This window comes from Siniperca chuatsi, linkage group LG19 (genome assembly GCF_020085105.1).
Source record: "Siniperca chuatsi isolate FFG_IHB_CAS linkage group LG19, ASM2008510v1, whole genome shotgun sequence".
Taxonomy (NCBI): Eukaryota; Metazoa; Chordata; class Actinopteri; order Centrarchiformes; family Sinipercidae; genus Siniperca; species Siniperca chuatsi.
In genome coordinates, this window is record NC_058060.1 from 25736522 (window position 1) to 25748706 (window position 12185).

Genomic DNA, 12185 nt, shown 5'->3' on the forward strand with positions numbered 1-12185 from the left:
GCTGTTGGACATAAGTGCTGCCTTTGATACAATTGATCATGGCATTCTTTTAGACAGACTGAGGCACTGGGTGGGCATATCTGGCACTGCACTAGACTGGTTCGCATCTTATCTGTCCAATAGGAAATTCTGTGTTAGCATTAATAACTTCATGTCATCCTTTTCCCATATCAAGTATGGTGTGCCTCAAGGTTCAATTCTGGGACCAATATTGTTCTCCTTATACATGCTTCCCTTGGGTGATGTAATCCGCAGACATGGTATTCTTTTCATTGTTATGCGGATGACACACAGTTGTACCTCCCTGTCAAGCCCACTGACCTTAGTATGCTGAGTTCTCTGCAGGACTGCCTGTCTGACATAAAAAATTGGATGTCGATAAATTTTCTTCAGCTCAACTCAAATAAAACTGAAATCCTTGTTATTGGGCCCCAACACATCACTAAACAAATACTGCCATCCACTGGTAACCTGTCACAACATATCAAGCCTGCAAGCCTTGCAAGAAATCTTGGTGTCCTGTTTGATAGCAATTTATGTTTTGAGCAACATATCACTAAGCTTGTCCAATCATGTTTCTATCACCTCAGAAATATTGCAAAAATACGATCTATTTTAAATCTTAGTGATGCAGAAACTGTTGTGCATGCTTTTATCTCCTCACGCCTTGATTATTGTAACAGCCTGTTCACTTGTCTTAATCAAAAAACTCTGACACGACTGCAGACTGTACAAAACTCAGCTGCTAGGCTGTTAACCAGGATCAAGAAGTACGACCACATAACACCTGTTTTAGCCTCTTTACACTGGCTCCCTGTTGGTTTTAGGATTAATTTTAAGATCTTGTTGATTACTTTTAAGGCTCTTCATGGCCTGGCCCCAGATTATATTTTAGACCTTGTAATCCCTTATGAACCTTCACGTAGTTTGAGATCTTCGGGCAGGGGTCTCTGTCTGTTCCTGAGTCCAGGATGAAAACTAAGGGGGACAGAGCTTTTGCTATCAGGGCCCCGAGGCTCTGGAACAACTTGCCGAAGAAATTAGGTTGTCTGAGTCAGTGTCTTCGTTTAAGTCTCGTCTCAAAACACATTTTTATCTGAAAGCAGATCCTGATTTTACCTGAACTGGCTGTTTATTTTACTGTTTATTTTATTGCTTTTCTGTATTTCATGTGTTTTATTTCTTTATATTTCGTCATTCACTGTGTTATTTTATTTTTCTTGTTGTGAAGCACTTTGTACTTTGTTTTGATAAGTGCTCTATAAATAAAGTTTTATTATATATTGTAGAAAAGGTTTCAGTCGTAGTCATCTGGACACTGTTTTCAGAATCAAGACGTTTCGGCTCCCATCCGGAAGTCATTCTCAATTGTGAAAAAATTGGACGGGAACTGGAAATTTAAGCTATTCTGAGTTACATAAGCCCTGCCCTCAGAAAGGAATCTGCCTGAGTATCTGTTAATAGCTAGTTTCACCTGAAACTGACCTAATAGTTTCAAGATGGCCCAGTAATCAGTAATCAGGCCTATTGTTCTCTGGCTGCATCTACTTCATCACTGCTAAGTGCCTGATTAGCATGTGATAGGCGTGACCAAGGTGATAATACACTCTGATAGACTTTGGGCAGATTAAATCTCAGACCACCATTTCTGTTCAAAGAGGGGTTCTCTTTCTTCACAAAATGGCTTCCTTGACGCCCGCTCAAACCAACTCTTCTCTCTACTAAGAATCTTCACCTCGCTGTCTTCAAATGTGCGGTTTGTAGCTTTTAAATGCAAATGCACAGCGCTCTGTAATCCTGAGTTAGCGTGTCGCCTGTGCTGATAAAGTCTTCTGTGAAGTGGCTGTTTGGTTTCGCCTTATGTACCGCTTCTTTGCAGTTTTCCTCACTGCACTGAATGGAGTAGACAACATTGCTCTGTTTCTGTGTGGGTAACTTGTCCTTAGGGTGAACGAGTTTCTGTCTTAAAGTGTTGCCTGGTTTAAAGAAGACAGGAACACCCTGCTGTCTAAAGATCCTTTGTAGTTTTTCAGACAGTCCAGACACATAAGGAATGGAGACACCGTTCCTTCTTGGTTCAGTTACACTTTTGTCCTGTTTTTTGGCTCTTTTAACTCTGTTGATAGCCCAAGTAGGATAACCACAGGCTGAGAGTGCATTCTGGACATGCCTTTCCTCTTTCTTCTTACCCTCTGAGCTTGTGGGCACTTCTTTGGCTCTGTGTTGTAATGCATTACAACACAGCCTTTTCTACGATAGAACACTCCTGGACGAATGAGGGACTACACCGTCTTTATTATATATTATTATTATGTTATTTGATCACAGAGGCATCCAGGAACTGAGCGAAACTAAGAAAGTAAACTGAGGGGGGGCGAGGGGGGGCCTTTTCCCCACGGTCTCACCCTTTGTACCCCGACTGTCCAAACTGGAATTTTACTACGTAACTACTTTACTTGAGTATTTCCATTTTAGGAAACTTTCTACTATTATGACACATGATTATAGATGAAGCTACCCGGAAGTCCAGAACTGAAACTATCCCCACCTTCACCAGCTGCAACATTAAAGTGATGAACACATTAAAGCAGCAGTCATTATCATATACATGCCTTTCTGCATAACCAGTGCTTTAAATACATGTTGATGCTAATAGTTGTGCTCCTCCTTATTAAGTCTGCAGGCCCTGCACTTGTAACAGAGAACCTTCATGGAAAAGTGCGAGAGCAGGTGGTGGCCTGCACAGAACCGGGCCAAATATACAAGAAAATTAGTCGTGTGGACTCAGTCGAGACCAAAGAACAACTGATTTTCTATGTAAAGGGAATATGTAAGAACTGAGACTACTCTCCACCTGTCGAATTCATACTGCAAATATATAAGGGGCAGCATATTACATATCAGGTCATAACTGATGCTTACGTAGTTAGCTCAGTTAGCGTGCAACTAACTTAGCGCTTGTATTAGCTGACTGAGCACCAGAACCAGAGTCGGGCAAGCAGGCAACAGAACTGGCATCAGCAGCCTCCGAGACCGACGGAGGCCAGTTTGGACAGTGAATACAGCACCGAGATGATTTACAGCGCTCCGACCAGGACTCTGACTCGGGTCAGACTAAAACACAGCGGGTTCAGGCGGGGACAGGAGGCGTCAGGCAGGAGGAGCGAGAGGAAGGTCGGGCATCAGAGAGGCAGTGGCAGCGTGAGACAGAATATTTTTCACATCTAACGGGAATTAAGGATTTATTTTGACTTATTTCAGAGTTGGTGATTGTTGGAACAGTTTAAAGACTTAACCAAGACGGTTTTGGTGAGTTTTATTTTGTTTCTGTCGAGTTTGAATGAAGTGTGTTTTACGATGAGTTAACAAGGCAATTAAGCTGGTTTTAGTTCGGTGAAAGAGAAAACGTGAATTCAGAAGGTTGTATTTTCTGTTTGATATGTAAAAATATTTCCTTTCTTGATATTTTGTGAGTTTATTTTGTTTATTTCTTAGACTAGTAAAGCTAAGAGAGTTTGTGTGATATAGCAAACTCGCACACATCCCAGCTGGAACTACCTGAGCTATTCTATCGGAATATCGCCTCTCGAGGCACAAGTGGTATTACAGCACAGGACAGGCCAGACGAGCCGAGGCTAGCAGGTTAGCATTCTAATGTCAGTAGATATCTCTGCAACACAATACAGAGACTTCTTTGACATAACGTCATAACTGTTACTTCTTCATATTCTGTTGATAAGGTTAGCTAATTTTTGAATGTTTTAAACTAAAATTCTGGCCAAATCTTACATATTGCCCCTTTAAAGAAGTAAATCCATCGATATCATCTCAAAATGTAAGACCCATCACTTAAAATTAAGACTTTTAAATCAATCAATCATTTATTAATGATGGTAGGTAGGCTCAATTCAATGGTGTCAGTAACATCAAACAAATATCAACAACAGACAATATTCACAAGCTGGTTGAAACCCAGCTATTGTAATTGAACTTTCCTATTGGCTGATCTGGAGGTGACGTCTATGGTGGCAGCTTTTGTCAACCAGCCCCTCCGCCCTCCTATAAAAGCAATGTCTCCCTTCTCTGCAGACTGTGGAGAGGAGTATTAGTGAAGAGCAGATTGACTGAATTGCATGAACTGAATATAGTGATTGGGTAGTTAGATTGTACTGTTAGCATAGATTATTTTAGTGTAAACTTTACAGTTAGTTGTGTGTTTATAGTTTGTAGTAGGTTAGTTAGCAATTTTAGACAGATGTTAGGTTGTTAGATTTTTGCACTTTTAGTAGTTGGAGGTTAGCTTTAGCTCATAGTTCAACTTTGTGTTAGATAGTTGTTTGATTTAGCATTAGTTAGTTAGTTTTATATTTGTTAGCTAATGGCCAGAATGGGTCGGCACTGTTGCTTTCGTGCAAAACACTCTGGACTGCACAGCTGGGAATGGGCGTGTCTTAGCCTCTCTCGCTTCTAGAGGAATTTTGAATTTCAAGGTAGAGGCACATCAGCCAAACTCTGGGGTTTAGCTACTCTGTAAAGACATTTTATGATAATTACATTTGCGCTGGTCATCAGGCTTGTGTGACTAAAATAGGAAACCTGTCAAGCCACTTATTGTGATGTACGTTATACCATTAATTTATCCCTGAAGGATTCAGGCCCGTGGCTGTAAACTGACGGAAAGGGCTAAAAATGTGTGTGTTAGTGTTATAACCGTTGCATCGCACAAAACAGGCTTGAAAAATGTGAACGCAACTTCCCACGGACAAGTTGAGATAAAAACAATCTTGATGATTGGGAGAATGTGCACATCTGTACAGAAACTCTGACCCATGCGTACAATTTTGGAGACTGGGAGAATGGCGACACATATGGTGAAGTAGTGAATTAAGTCCAGATTTTATAATGATCCTTTTCACACATTTAATTTAACTTCATATCATACAATTAATGATATAGTCAAAACGTCCTAAACATTCAGGCCAGTGGTGTCATATTTTGTTTATGTTTGTAGTAAACCACTAATTATTCCATTAGCAGTTCTCTATTTTAAAAGATCCAGGCCAACCAGAATCTGTGATTTATTATTGAACCATTATTGAACTATTGAGCACCAGGCGCTGGCTCATCACCACATTCCCAAACCCTCAGAGCTTAGAGAAGTCGGTTGTGGAGGATCACAGCGCTGCTGAAGTGCAGAGCATGATGCCAGGACGCGTCAGGTGGAAGCTTCTGGAAAGTCTGGCTCACTTTACCCTGAACATCCTGATGCCTTTTCATCTTAACCGCATTAACTGATTAAATTATCAAATTTTAATGGCCTTGATGGTTTTTAAGTTCAACTGGCACTTTAACTTATAGGCCTGGGTGTTGTTATTATTTCTGTTAGTGCATATAAGAAATATGCCTTTCAAGCTGACAGTCAATGGCATTGATGGTTTTATTGAAAAATCTTTAGTTCGCAGGTGGGAATCTATGTTCAAAGTTAAAAAGATGATATTAAACAATAGTATTTGAATTTAAAAATACACTTCCGTGATGTTGATTCTATTTTATAATAAAAGTTTATCAATCGGAATTAATCACAGCATAAATTGTGCGATTAATCAGTACATTTTTTTAATCAATTAGCCCAGCACTACATTTTATATGATTACCTGTATGAAGATCCAGCTGTCTGTTCAGGTGGGAAAGGATAATGGAGCCTGGAATTAAGAGAGGCACAGAGTCAGCTATTTTAATGTAAATGCCAACTTGTCTTAATGTTTGCCAAAGTGATGAAAATATTATACCCACACTGTCATTATTCAACCCAAGCACATTGTGTGGACTAGAGAAAATGGTGCATCAATGTAGTAGAAGTGGAAGGTGTATTAGAAGATACTACACAGAGGTCCAATTTTACTAGAGAAAATATAATGTTTTCAGTGGTGAAACCTCTGAATAGTCATTCTAATAGTTTATAATGGAGGACTTCACACTGTGCAATCAAGTTCTTTTCTCACCTTTTTGTCACCGGGCATGGGTTTTACACCCAGCTTTGACGCCGGAGTCATCTGAAGGAGAGAAAGAAGTAGAAAGAGAAAGAACAATAATGAAAACTTCTTGGATGGGATGATACAAAATTAATAGCCAAAATTCTTTTATTTTCCTCCAACAGATGTGACTTGACAGCTCTGACAACAAATCTCTACTGGAAAATATTTGTTGCACAATGGAGCACACGCTCCTCAGGATCAGATTTTAAATGTACAAACAGCTTTGATGAATGGGGGTCATTGTTTCAATACTAAGCATTTTTTGTGTTGTTTGTTGCCAGATCAACCTGCTGTTGATCCTGTAGGATGAAGACACGTGCCAAAAGTTATATGATCAAATTTAAAACAATTGTTCGCTCTTGAGTTAGCCGGCTTCAAAAAGTCCTGACACAAGCCACTGGATTGAATGCTTTGCACGCATCATATCTTCACCGCTAAAAGACTACAAATCGACTGCCGACACTCATGTTCTGTGCCTGCATTAGAGGAAATAACTAGGCATTAGTCTTGAACCAAAAACATCACAGGAAAACAAAACAACCTTTTTCACTCTACTGTAAATTTCATATGTCTGATAAAGTTGCAACTGTAAATATAGCTTTGTACTTGACAGCCTGTATTTTATTGTTTGTGTGAAGAATGAAAATGCAGAGAAGAAAGAAACAAGATGGAAAATAGGGGAAGTTGCACTCAATGTTGTGGAAATCTCTGCCTGTTAAAAGAAGCAGTCAACTCTCTGGCAGTGGTACAGTTCTCAACACCGCAGAAACTCAAGGCTTGAGTCCTACTACAGAGGTACCGCTTGTATGTTTGGCTGTGAGGGTTCTCATCATTGTTGCTAACAAGAAACTACTACCGTGGTGGGTACACAGTGGAAGATTTCCACGTGATTAACGCCCCTCAGGCTTAGCACTTTTCAATACTGCTGAAAAAGCATGGACCACCTCCAACCGCTTCACTGACTCCTCAGAGTCTCCAGTCTGTGCAGTGTGGACTCTCCACAAAGATCAGACAGCAGCTTACAATTCCTGAATCCTCTCTTGCAGCTTGTTGTCACTCCAGGTCCAGCTCTCTGTATGGGATGGGTTGGACTTCTTGTGAGCTGGAGGCCAGAGAAGCACAGCTGGTCTCTGACAACCTGCAGCAACCCAATCTGAATAAAGAATAAATGATGTAACTTTAGAAGACAACGCTCCTAGTAAGCTGCTGAGAAAGTGAGAAGTTTAGAAAATGGAAAACTCCAAAACACCTGAACTCAAACAGGCTGCAGGTTCCAAAACTGCAAAATACAGAAAGTGAAAAAGAGCTCTCATTAATATTAATGATATCTGTGCTGCTGTTTCTCTCAATAAAGACGCAGTGACTTCACCTCTCTAACCTCTGCTAGCCACACCAGTGGCTCCATCTATACAAACCATCACAAGTTGCAGCCAAACACACAATAAAAACCCACAGAAACTGATTTAAGATCTGACCTCAAGATCCCAAAAGTTTCCAAAGATGCAAATGTGGTCAGAAATGTGAACAAAAGACATCTACAACATTTCCTTTTAGGAACAGTGGAGTCATAAAAATCAAAGCTTCTTCAGTTTAAACTCTTTCAGTCAGTATAAAGCATCATATAGCTTCATAAACATGTTGGAAAAGAAATAATACTGAATATATTTGTTATTGTCTGACAGTTGAAACAGAGATTATTTTATTTCATCCATCCATCCATTTTTTCACTACCGCTGGTCCCCGTTAGGGGGTCGCTGTGGTGACTGGAGCCTCATCCCAGTGACTCCCGGGCCTCCAGGCAGGGCACACCCTGGACAGTGGCCAACCTGCCGCAGGCGAACACAATGGCACAGACAAGGACAAACAACCATTCACTCCTCGCCATTCATTCAATAATGGCAATTTAGAGTTATCAATTAACCTCACACATGCATGTCTTTGGACGGTGGGAGGAAGCCGGAGAACCCGGAGAGAACCCACGGTAACACGGGAGGACATGCAGACTCCACCCAGAGAGATTGTGGTGATGCTGGTCCCGGTCCGGGAATCGAAACCTACTCGAACCCAATGGCAGAACCCACTGATCTCCTTATTGGGGAGGCAGGAGCTGTAGCCGCCCGCCACCGTGGCACCGGGCAGATTTATTTATTTATTCTTTGTATTTATAAATGTTTTTATTTTATTTTTATTATCATTTATTTAAAAAGAACAAAATAATGGGGACTTACAAAGATGAAAATCAAGAGTAGTGTAGTGTTGGGCTAATGAACGATGCCATCTGGCCCATTGCTAACGTCATTGACCACTGGAGCCTCTACCATCGCAGACCAACTTTACTACTTTTCATAACCTTTCCTCTGGGTCCGATTCGCCAACACCTGGTTCTGCTCTGAGTGCAGTCACCGCCACTCTCTTTCTCGCCACCCACACACAGAAGTCAAAAATGGTGTCTAACTCTCAGGAGTCTCCAGTCTGCAGTGTGGACTCTCCAGAAAAACACACAGCAGCTTTCACCTCGAATCCTGCAGCTTGTTGGTCACCAGGTCCAGCCTCTCTCTGTGATGGGGAGGGGGTTGACTCTCAGGAGCTGAGGCCAGAGAGCCACAGCTGATCTCATGACTGCAGCCACTCAATCTGAATAAAAATAAAAGATGGAGATAAAAATCCATCATAAGTCAGCACAAATATCTATACACCTATTCATGTCACAACACAGATCACAACATGCTGCTGATCTCAGTGTAGGTCTGGAATTACAGCAGAAAAAACTATATTGTAAAAAAAAAAAGATTTGTTATAAATTAAACTACCCAACTGTTTGTACGATTAGTCGATAATCAATCAGTCGATTGACAGAAAAATTAATCAGCAGCTGTTTTGATGTTTGAAGTCATTTTTCCTGTAAATCACTTCCTGGCTGCAGCTTCTCAGATGTGCAGATCTGCTGCTTTTCCCTCTGGAATGACTGTAGGTAACTGTAATGTTTGTTAATAACGCCGAGCTTTGGGACTCGTCGTGGTCGGACACGACGACATCCGTGAAGGCGCCGCTTGGGCTCTGGGGTCGTCGCGGACGCTTCTACTGTTTCTCACCAGTTTTCAAACTGCATCGCATCGATCGATCGATGGAGAAAAAGAATCCCGCAGATGGATCCAGAATGAAAAGCATCATCAGCTGCAGTCCGGAGCACAAACCGGAAACCAACATGAGCTCCAGCCTCCAAATTCAGTGCTGCAGCAGCAACATCCTGCTTTACATTAATGAACTTTTGGACCTCTTTGAAGCTTGTTCGAACACTTAGCTTATTAGCTTAATAAGCGCCAGTTGTGAAGTTGTAACAAATAACTGTGGACAAAGCAGGTGGAAAATGGGCTTTCTGCTTTTCCCCGAGCTGTCGCTGCAACCCAGCACGCTCCTTCACTTTCACCTGGTTCACTGTCTCCACCGCGCCGCTTCTTGCTCTGCTGTCCGCTGTGTGTAGGGAGCTGAGCCCGCCTCGCCAAAACACGTGGAGGAGAGGACGGAGAAGGCCAGCTGCGACCATAAATATAGTTTTAACGGATCTGGCATCTGCATTGATTCACGTAACACGCTTTCAGGTCGGAAAATCTGGTATTTTGTATTAATCCGAAAATCACATTGACAAAAACAAAGTGTTTGGAAAAATTGCTTTCTTAGAATCATACATGAATTTCTTCACAAATCTCTACGCGCTTTGATGTGAATAGTCAAAATTCACATCCAAATTATTCTCAATTTTGTGCTGTTTATTCGTGGTTGCTGCTTAAAGTGCCTTAACAGGGGACATTTTCTACAGTTTCCCTTTAAGAAACTGTCTTTTGTGACTAAATTCAGTACAAGAAACATGAAAACATGAATCCAAAACAAATTTACAACTTTATGGATGTAACTTACATAAAAAGGTTAAAATGTTAATTAAACACAAGATCTACAATAGTAACAGAGTCAGTGAACTGACCTCAGAGTCTCCAGTCTGCAGTGTGGACTGTCCAGGCCAGCAGAGACAGCAGCTCACTCCCTGGAATCCTGCAGGTAGTTGTAGTTCAGCCGCAGCCTCTCTGTGAGATGGGAGGGGTTGGACTTCAGAGCTGAGGCCAGAGAAGCACAGCTGATCTCCTTCTGACAAAACTGCAGTAAGTCAATCTGGAATAAAGAATAAATGATGTAACTTTAGAAGACAATGTTCCTGCTTGAAAACATTCAGTGTTTAATAATCTGGTCAGAGCTGAAGAAGGCTTTAGAAAGTAGAAGTTTAGGAAAATAGAAATCTCCAAACACCTGAACCCAACAGGCTGTGAAAGGTTCAAAAACTGTAAAATACATAAGAAAGTGAAAAGAGCTCTATTAATATTATTAATGACATTGTGCTGCTGCTTTCAATAAAGACGTAGGGGACTTCACCTCTTAACCTCTGCCAGCTCCACCAGTGGCTCCATCTATAGTAAACTCATGTTGTGCAGCCAAACACAAATAAAAACCCACAGAAACTGATTTAAGATTCAACTCAAGATCCCAAATTTTCCAAAGATGCCAAATATGTCGTGAAATGTGGAACAAAAGACATTCTACAATATTTCTTTAGGAACAGTGGAGCTCATAAAATCAAAGCTCTCCTGTTTAAACTCTTCAGTCAGTATAAGCACTCATATAGCTTCATAAATATGTTGGAAAAAGCAAATATCTGAATATATTTGTTATTTTCTGAGAGAGTTGGAAATTTTTTTTTTTTTTATTGTATTATGTATTTTTATTATCATTTAAAAAGAAACATGGTGTGGATCTAGTGTGGAATAAAAGATGAAACTCAAAGAGCTTTAAGAGGTCTCAGAGTGAATTATCCAGTGGAGATTTTTCTTTGTTATATCTCAGGTTTTTAAATGTGTAGCTCAACATTGCTCTGTCACAGTCAACGGACAAAACTCACTGAAGAAGAAAACAGACTTCAGCATTAAGATACTCAGTGTGGATCAGTCTAATATCAGCCTTATGTCTGCAAAGTTTAGTGTCACCACAACTTTCACATCATATTAATCTCAGCGCACAAGTAAAACCGGGCAAATTGACCAGAGTCTCCAGTCTGCAGTGTGGGTCTCCAGTCCAGCAGATGTTGGCTTCCACTCCCGAACCCAGCTAAGGTCACTCAGCTCCAGCTCTCTCAGATGTGGGGAGTGGGTTGACTTCAGAGCTGAGGCCAGAGGAAGCACAGTTGATCTCTGACAACCTGCAGCGACTCCACCTGGATAAAGAATAAATGATGGAGATAAAAATCCATTAATAATCCCGATCAGATGTGTGTTCAGCCTTGAAATGTGTACAGCCCCAACATCACTGTCCTAATCATCACTGAGCTTCTCCCTAAAATGAGTAGAGTGACTTTGTCATTGTGTTGGCCAATGGATCATCATCATGTCAGCACAACATTCATACACACCTATTCATATGTACACAGATCACTAATATGCTGTTGATCTCAGTCAGGCCTGGAATTACTGTAGAAAAAACTATATTGGGAACAAAAAGATTTGTTATAAAATTAAACTACCCAACCGTTTTATGCGATTGATCGATTAATCAATCAGTCGTATTGACAGAAAAAATTAATCAGCAGCTGTTTGATGTTTGAAGTCATTTTTCCTGTAAATCACTTCCCTGGCTGGCAGCTTCTCAGATGCGCCAGATCTGCTGCTTTTCTCCTCTGAATGACTGTAATAATCCGTAACGCTTGTTAATAGCGCCGGAGCTTTGGACTGTCGGTCGGACCGCTTACCATTAACGGTGGAAGGCGTCTACGTGGGTACTGCTTTTCAGGTCGGAAAATCTGGTATTCTGTGCAGTAATCCGAAAATCACATTGACAAAACAAAGTGTTTGAAAATTGTTTTTAGAATCATAATAATTTCTTCAAGAAAATTGCAAACTGTGTGATGTGAATATTAGTCAAAATTCACATCCAAATTATTCTCAGTTTTGTGCCGCTTATTAGGTATTTGCTGTTTAAAGGCCTCAACAGTGGACATTTTCTACAGTTTCTTTAAAGAAACTAAGTTTTGTGACTAAAATTCAGTACAAGCAACATGAAAAATATGAACTAAGGAAACAAATTTACAACTTTATGGATGTAACTGGACAT